Here is a 9,916-nt window from a genome sequence, read left to right as displayed (position 1 = left end):
ATGATGAATCCTGATATGTAAAGCCTCTTATCTAACATCTGTGACACCCAATATTGTTACAAAGTACAATACATATTAAAATAATACGAATACGAAAGTAATAAAATACACACATCTGTCATGTGTTCTCCCCTGAATCCCCCATTGCCTAATTAGCCTACTGTTACCATACTAGGCTATTTCTTACAATATAGATAAAATATGCACTGTCAACAGCAGGCACTAGATATGTGCCCGTTTTCTCACTCCATACCTCGTCCTCCATGACTACTGAGCAGCAGCAGCAGAACCAGAACTTTTTGAAAATGTGTCTGTTAATTTGGCACGTTTAGGAGCGTCTTCATCTCACTTTTTAGGCACCACCTTTTTTTTTTTTTTTTTTTTTTTACAATCCATCTCTAATGATTGACACCAAGTGAAAGCAGGTCTCGAGCGCGTTTTACTTTGAATGAGAATTTGAAAGACCATAAGCTCAGCCTCCTCCTCAGCCAATCAAATAGCTGGGCTGGCCCATTTGTCTTAGTAGGGGGGCTGATCATTGCACACAGATAAAGAAACAAACATATTTTTCAACTTCGACTGGCCTACCTAACTAAAAAAAATGGTCAGGCCCATCTGGTGTTTGCCAGATTGGTATTGGCCAATCTGCCTATGACAACAAACATCATCCTTGCCATATCCAGTGATGCTTTTTGTCTTGCCTTTTCAGATGGCCTTGCCAACCCACCATAAATAATGGAACAGACTGAAACTCATAGCAAGATGGGGTGCATTGACTAACAGTGCTAGAGGAAAGAGGTGCATTTTTCACAGAAAGCAGTTATATAGTTTTCAATAAATTATACAGCAAATCTTTTTACATTACAAGGGTATCTGTGGGTTGACTGAACGATGCACTTACAACCTGCTGCTGATTTCCTGACATATTTCACACACACTTCCACTGGTGCAACTGAGCTTTAATGCTGCTGCAGCTTTAAGGGATGAGCTTGGTTGCTTTTCACACTGAATGTACCACGTCACGTTGCCCTTTCTCTGTCATGGTCTTTAAATTGGCAGAAATTCTGGTTTCCAATAAAGACTCTCAGCCTGAAAACTACTGTCTGCCTCCAGAAAAAAAAAAATCTAAACCCTGTACTGTTATTTTGCGACTCACTACATGGCAGGTTTCGTTCCTCTCAAAAGAGGCTGAAACAATGATAAAAAGTGCAGATGTAACTAGGGAAATTAATTAGCCCACCTGCTGCCTACCAGACTGATCCTGTGCTATGACCTGGGTCAAGGTCAGCTTGGTAAACAGACCAAAACAGAATATCATTTTAAAAATCAAAAGTGTTAATCTGGAAAGAAAAACAATGAAGAAATGGTGTATACTGTCACCACAAATAAAAATGTGCCATTGTGTCGTAATGTACTTCTACACTGCACTTGCTATCGTGGTGATGAGAAGTGAGCTTCTGAAAAACAACATGAAAACACTTACCTTTTTCATATACATATGCTTTGGTGGACCCAAGACTTTCCGCAAAGACTTGTACTGCTGTCGATTATTTTTATAAACAGTCTTTCCTGTCTTTGTCGCAAAGTATCCTGTGTCAGAGCATGGCATGGAGCCAAGGGAAGCGGATAGATGTGGCTTCAAGAAAAAGGTGAGTCGTGCAGCATCAATCCAGAACACAAGAATCAAATAGGGTCACTTGCCGAGCAAAACATACACATCCACACACAAAAATCAGATGCAGAAAACTTTTTGCTCAGAAAACAAAGTATGAAATTAAGGTTTTGCATGCAATAACTCCACCTACTATTAAGAATCCTTGGTGATGTAATCCCATGGTTTAAAATGTAAGTAAACTTAGCTCAGCTAAGTACCGATTGTTTTGGCATGTTTAATTTATATTATATATATATATATATATATATATATATATATATATATATATATTGCACCTGTATTCGTAACTTTAGCACAACAGCTACTGTTTGTTAGTTACTTACTTACTTTGTGCATTCGACTGTTTATTGACTTAGTTTGCATTGGGCCAATCGCTGTACTAGGGAGGGGGGACTTTTTGTCGCAGTGTTTTTAGTTATTGGGGGCTTTCGTTATGAGGCACCATTAGGGACAGTATTCACCCCATGGTACAGACACTATATACTGAGATGTATTAATAGATGAATAGTGGTAGCCATTTCTCTCTGGAATCGAATCCTAACAATAGCATTTTGCTCATACATGTGGTTCTAAAAACATAGGCATCTCTTATGGTAAAATTATACTTCTGCTTAGTCACGTTTTAAGATGTATAAGTTGGTTGCTACAGTTGGATTGTAAAGAAAGCTATGCTAATCACAATGGGAAATATTCATTTTATGTAGTATTTGTGTAGTTCTACTGTTTGATTGAACAATAAAAGAGAATTGGAATGTGAATTTGAAGAGTCTTCCTACTTCACCTCTTCACGAGTGAGTTCTAAATGCCCAAGAGTGAGATTTATTATTCTTCAGATGTTAAAACTACATACATTTAAGTTATAGCATTTCTAGCATAATGCATAATTCAAGTATAATACACTTGTGTTTATGTGTATTTAAATTAGACAAAATAAACAATAAAATTGGCCTGCTAGAAAGACAGATTATAGAATAAGCTTTTTCAGACCCACACAGCAATAAACACACCGGTAGAACAACCACAACAATGAGACAGAGACACCTTCGCAGGAGAGGAGTGTCATTCAGTACTGGCCACAGGCACAACAAAAGCACAAAACACAGTTTTTTCATTTAACCCCAGCAAAACAAAATAATTTGTACAGTTATTTACTAAAAAGTAAAGTATTTACAAAATATAATTTGGATTGGGGAGTGGATGGAAGGAGTGATAGTTTTCAGTAATGCTTCAGTGCACAGAAGTCCTCGAAGCTTGGAATTTAAATATTTATTTTTCGCTAAAACAAATGTTCCGGTATGTCGAGATTTTGATGGTTTTGAATTCCTATTAAATTATTATGTGTAATTCCTTACAAAATCAGCAGAGACCAGCAGATACTAATGCAAAGTATTTATAGCTGAGGGAGATTCCATAATGTAAAGACTTTATACTAGGCTAAGGTTATAGGAACTTGGTTTTGAAGAGAATAAATATGACCATGTTTTGACAGTAACAAGTGAACATATTGAATATACATGGATTAACAGTAAAGAGATTAAAATGTTATGCACTATTTTACATTTGCACATTGAAGGTGCATGGAAGTACACTAAAGAAAAGTATTGTTGCACTTTTTTATGTTTGCGTGTTTAAAACACGACCCTAAATATTTAATTGAAACTGAAGTTACTGTGTACTGGTGTTCACTGATTTTGACTGCGTGATTGATTTATATTGGCCTAAGCCAGGTAACAACAAAGTGCCAAGTCTACATGAAGGCTCTCATGAAGCATGTTGGGTGTTACAGCACAATAACATATAATCTACTGTGATTAAATTATAATTTTATGTGCAGAAAAGTGTGCATTTTAGATGAGAAGGTTTAGTTTACCAAAGCTGCGAGGTGCTGGAAAAGCTTTGACAATGTACCTTGAAAGTGCTTGAATTTGACTTTTGAAAAGCTGAACCCTGTACCATGTTCCTAAGTGGTCAAAGCCAATTTTAGCCAGTAAAAACGGCAGAGTTTTGCCCTTCTGGGGCCGGTTGTACTAACAGGATCAGAAAACAGCATTGGATCCATGCTCACTGGATCTGGATCATAAAAAGGTGTTGTACAAAGCAGATCAAAATCAGGCTCCACTGATCCATTTCTTTTTCTTTTTTTCTTTTTTTTACCCGATTATTAAGCAGCGCGTGCGGTAACTAAGGAATTTCATAAACCGGCTCGTCTGTCGCTGGTCCAGCTATTTCAACGTCTACCACTCTAATGACACGATGACAATTATAAACCTTTCACAAAACTATACTGTGCTGTATTGCTGATGAGTTTATTAATTCAACTTAATTGTTTAATTGTTCACTATGTTTCCCAATGCATGTTAATGTCAGTGTGCTTATGTCCTTGATTTAATGTAGTCCGTCATCCGAAAAGTTGCTAGTCAAGGATGGCACATTGGATTGCACAAAGTACACAACCTTTGCAGTTTCTTGCACTAGTGTATGTCTCGCAAGCTACACCACTGTTTCTTTAGCTCCTCAGCTCCTGGGCTCCATTTTAACTGGAGAGGATCCTTAATGTTATCTGATAATATAGCTAGTTGTTTATAAATGTGACTCTTCAGAGCACCGGTCAGACACTGCAGTCTGCCTGTAATGCCTAGCATAGCCTTACCCCGATCCTAGATCCCTGCCTGGGAGCATCCAATAAACTGCATAGTCCTGAAATTAAATTTAGTTACAGTAGCTCCACTAAGGACCAGAGTAATTAAACCAAAGAAATGCTCACCATGGTTTAACGAGCTCACTCACTCACTTAAAACAGATTATTAAATGTAAATTGAGAACTACAAAGTTAGAGGTATTCCACATGGAATGGAATGACAGTATAAGATACAAGCAGGCCCTATCCTCTGCTAGGTCTGCCTATACTCTAATTTAATAGAGAGACATAAGAATAACCCAAGCTTTATTTTTAACACAATAGCGAAACTCACTAATCAGCAGGTAGAGCCTTCAGAGGTCATCCCTCCCGCTGTCACCTGCAATGACTTTATGTATTAGGCAACTGTTAGAATTGGAAACATACACAAATACTGTAGCGGATGCGTGCAGTCCTTCTCAGTCCCTGTGTCAGGCCTGCAGTCTGATCATCACCATTAGATGTCTCCTGTGCTCCATCTTTTCAATTAATCCTTCCGGATTCTCCTCATGATTGTTTCAATGAACTCACCTGAACTTTGTTTCCCTCTTCACTTAGCTGCTCTTTATAATCCCATCTCTCCCAGAACTCTCCACAAAGTCTTTCCAGTTTTCTCGCTGCATTTTTTAGCTTTCCATTGTATAGATCTCTCCCGTATTCTCGACTTTGCTTTGTTTATCATTACTGACTTTAGATTTTCCCTTTTAGCCCAGTTTACCTGATCAATTGACCACTTACTAACCTTTTGACTACAACTCCTGGATTATCCCTTAAAACCTGTTTGCCTGTCTTTTGCCTTCCTCTTGTTTTCTCCCTTCTCCTCTCAGCCCCACACCTAGATTCACCTTTGGGTATGAAGAATCTGACAGAAGACTTTGCCGCAGAAATGGATCCAGCAGAGCACCCTGATCTCTCCGCTGCTGTTACAGCTCAGGGGATCTTGCTTGGGAAACATGAGGAGATGCTGAAGGACTTCTCAGCGACTCTGTACCGACCTCCAGCTGAGTCCAGCACCTGTTATACCACCTGCTGTAGAAGTCCCAGTGGTGGATGCCCCTGCTGCTGTTGTTACACCTGGTCGCCTCGCTGTCCCAGAAAAGTTTGATGGCTCTCCAGAGCGCTGTGAGGGGTTTCTGTTACAATGTTCTCTTTTTTTCGCTCATCAACCCACTGCCTTTCCCACAGAAGACTCTAAAATAGCTTTTGTAATCACTCTCCTTACAGGGAAGGCATTGCAGTGGGCATCAGCTGTCTGCATCACTCGATCTCTTTCAGCCTTAGACCATTTCAGGGAGGTTTTTAACCAACCAGCTGAGGGTAAAGATGCTAGTGAGCAGCTCCAGGTTGTCCACCAAAGCAATACTTCTGCAGCGGAGTACACTGGCAGCTTCAAGTGGATGGGATGAACTCGCTCTGATTATGGTTTTCTGACAGGGGCTTCACCACAATCTGCAGTCAGAGCTCGCCTGTACAGACGAGGCTCTAGGTCTGGAGCAACTTATCCAGATGGCTGTTTGCTTGGACAATCTGATGAAAACCAGAAGAAAGTGCTCCGGTGCAGAACTACCACAGTCACTTGCCCGATCCATTTTCATATCCTCTCCGATGTCTGAAGCCGAACCGATGCAACTCGGCAGAACCCATTTGACACCAGAGGAAGACAAAGACGAATCCAGCAGCGTCTCTGCATATATTGCAGCCAAGATGGTCACTGTTCACCCGATGCCGCTGCGACTGCTTCAAATACACCTGTGAGTACAGATCTATGCTCTCTTGTAACCCCTAAGCAATGCATTATCAAAGCCAAGATCCAGTCGGGTTCTAAGTGTGTCACTGTCTCTGCCTTGATAGATCCATGGGCAATTTCATTCACCGGGCAACAGTAAACCGCCTAGACATTGCCCTCTCTCACTGTAATCCTCCACTCTGTGTCAAGGCAATAAACAATCACCCCATTGGATCAGGTCACATCTCCCAACAAACCATTCCCATCTCAATGAACATTGGTTTCCTGCATACGGAGGAGCTCCCATTCCTAGTCCTTGATTCCCCTGGAGCTGACGTCATCCTTGGACTCCCATGGCTCATGCACCATAACCCGGTCATGTCCTGGACTGAGGGTGAAATTCTCTCCTGGGGATGCTATTGTTTTTCTAGATGCTTGTCTCCTCCCTGCAGAGCAACTCACTTCAAGAGGCCTCTCCTGTCAGCACCTGTAGAGGTTCCCACGGAATATATTGATCTATCTGCAGTATTCAGTAAAACCCACGCCTCCTGATTACTTCCCCATCGACAATGGGATGGCACTATAGATTTGCTCCCAGGCGCCTCTCCTCCATGAGGCCAAATATATCTCCTTTCCCTACCTAAGGAGCAAGCTATGCAAGACTGCATAAAAGAGGCTTTGGAATTGGGAATTATTCATCCTTCTACCTCTCTGCCAGCTGCCAGTTTCTTTTTTGTTGCTAAGAAGGATGGGGGACTCTGGCCGAGTATAGATTACAGAGGTCTCAATTCGGTAACAATCAAATACCGTTACCTTCTTCCTCTTGTGCCCACAGCCCTGGAAATATTTGTGGAGCTCGGTTTTATATGAAGCTGGACCTTTGGAGTGCCTACAATCTTATCCAGATCAGAGAGGGCGATGAGTGGAAGATGGCTTTTGTGACAACTACTGTGCATTATGAATACTTGGTCATGCCCTTCGGATTGGTCAACGCCTCCTCAGTCTTTCAGACATTCGTAAATGATGTGTTGAGACGCTTTTTGAATCAAGCCCAGACCACTGAACCAACTCCTTCTAATTACCCCACTTCTCTTACCTTCGTTCCCATCTCAGTCCGGCCCAGGCTTCTTCACTGGTTTCATTTGTCTGCTGCTTCGGGACATTCAGGTATTCGCCACACTATGTCATTGATCCAACAGAAATTCTGGTGGCCTGCCATGAACAAGGACATTACACATTTTGTTTCAGCCTGCCCTGCATGTGCCCAAGCCAAATCTTCTCATCAACTTCCTGCCGGTCTTCTACACCCTCTTCCAATACCTCACTGACAGCAGTCCGATATATCCATTGATTTTGTTACAGATCTTCCCAACTCACACGGTTACACTACCATACTAGTTGCCATAGATCACATTTCTAAATCCTGATGACTTTTACCCCTTAAGGGTCTGTTAAAGGTTTAATCATTTATTGTATTTTTAATTTTCTTGTAGTATGTTCATCACTATGTAAAACGCTCTGTGGCTACCCTGCGAAGGGCACTATTAAAATAAAAATTGATTGATTAATTGATAACTAGCATATTGAATGTTTATGGGCAGAGTTATACTGAGCCGTCATTTCTTATTTTAAAAAAGATTTCATGGCTAGAACATAGAGGTCTACTTGACCCACACAACTCTTTGCATTAAATTATAAATGTATAAATTAAATTATGTATATTTATGAAGAATTAATTAATGTGTGGATCAATGGAATCATTACCCCATTAGTAGAGAAGGAAATAATTCTCCCATGCAAATGTGTACATTTGGTTTGCATTGTAATCCAAGTCAACACTGAGCAATATCGCATTGATAACGATAATAACCTATCATAACCCTGGTTCCCTGAAAAAGAAAGAGAAATTACCAAATGGGAAGAGCCTTCTGACCTGCCAATCAGTGAAAACATGTACCAAAGCTGCCCAATAGGGGCCCTGCTGGCAGGAGGAAGACCCGGCCCCGGCGTCTGTGAAAAGTCTCCTCCTGACTGCAGCTCCCTGCCATTTCTTCATCAGAAAGGTTGTCTGGTCGAGCAACCCCCAAAGGGTAATGGCTGTCTTTCTTTTTCAGGGAACTGGGGTTATGATAATAAACTATCATTCCCTTTCAAATCGAAAGACAGCCATTACCGAATGGGAAGACTATACCAGAGCTGTTGTGAGTCCTGACACCTGATTTAAGCACAATCCCATAATGACAAGGATAGCAGAGCCACACGGCACCTGAGGGCTAGCAGTTTGAAGTACCTGGGTGCCCAAGCTTGGGCGCAGCCGGTTCACCATGTAGACGCGGTAGAACCTTGTGAAGGTCTTCAAGTTTGGCATGGTGAAAAAGAGCCCATGACATGGCCTGTCCCCATGTTGAGTGCGCTGAGATGTGTTCAGGCATGGGAATGTTAGCAGTCTCATAGGTGAGCCAGATCGCATCCGCCACCCAGTGCACCAGTTGTTGTTTTGAAACCACCCGTCCTCTGGAGGTGGAACTGCAGCAGACCAACAGCCGGTCTGATTTGCGGCTGTACGCAGTCCTTCGCATATAGCACCTCAAGGCCCGGACAGGGCAGAGTGTGTGTAGTCTGTGGTCCTCATCCGATGTATGTGGAGAGGGCTGGAAAGACTCCAGGACAATTGGTTGGTTTATGTGGAACGACGAACGACCTTATCCACAGACAAGGCGTGAATCTCACTAATTCTCCTTGCCAACGTAATTGACGTTACCCAGCCTTTTCCAGATCTGCTCCACCACCTGAGGATTCAGTCTCCACTCCGAGCTGTCTGGACCTCCCCTGGAGAGAATGTCCGTCGCTGTATTGGACACACTTGGCAGGTGTATCGCCCGTATGGAGTGGAGATTGTCTTGTGCCCACAGGAGAAGTCTGCATGCCAACCAATGTAGTCTAGGGGAGCGTATGCCTCCCTGGTGGTTGATGTAGGCCACCACCGACATGTTGTCCGTCTGGACCAGGACGTGTCTGTCTGCCAGACCGAGGCGAAAGTGATGCAGCACAAGCCACACTGCTTGCAGATCCCGTACGTTGATGTGTGTGGCCGACCAGAGACCACTCCACACTGCTTTGACTCCCATCCCATTCCAGACAGCGCTCCAACCTGTGGTGATGACTTCCCGTCTGTGCGGGCATCCGAGGGTGGAGCCGAGGCGCAGATTGCTCTGATTTCACCTCCAGGAAAGTGCCTGCCAGCATGTTGAGGTCACTCTCAGTGGGTGGTGTGTTTGTGTCTCACTGGGTGCAGCTTGTGAGCATTTACCCAGTGTTGCAATGGGTGCATGTGCATAAGGCCCAGGGGGAGAATATTCGAGGCAGTCGCCATCAGCCCCAACAGTTTTTGAAATTTGACCAGCTGGAGAGACGATGCCCTTCTGAATGATGCCAGGCATTTTTCCAACAACTCGATTCGATCTCTGGACAGGTAGAGAAGCCCACCATCTGTGGGGGTTCGAGGGAGCTTTTCTCTATGTGAACTGCGAGACCCAGTGCAGTCACGTGACATATGACCTCTGCTGTATGTTCCTCCGCCTGAAGCCTGGAGTCTGTGCACACCAGCCAGTCATCCAGGTAGTTCAGGATCCTTATCCCCTTTGTCCTGAGGGGGGCCAAGGCTGTATCCATGCACTTCAATAACGTGTGGGGAGCCAGAGAGAGGCCGAACGGCAGCACATTGAACTCATACGCCTGGTATTTCCTGTGCGCTGGGAGGATGGGGACGTGGAAGTAGGTGTCCCGGAGGTCTATTGATATGAACCAGTTGCCCGGCTGGACGGACTGGAGGATACGC

This window comes from Amia ocellicauda, chromosome 9 (assembly GCF_036373705.1).
Source record: "Amia ocellicauda isolate fAmiCal2 chromosome 9, fAmiCal2.hap1, whole genome shotgun sequence".
Lineage (NCBI taxonomy): Eukaryota > Metazoa > Chordata > Actinopteri > Amiiformes > Amiidae > Amia > Amia ocellicauda.
Note: the sequence above shows the minus strand (reverse complement) of the source record.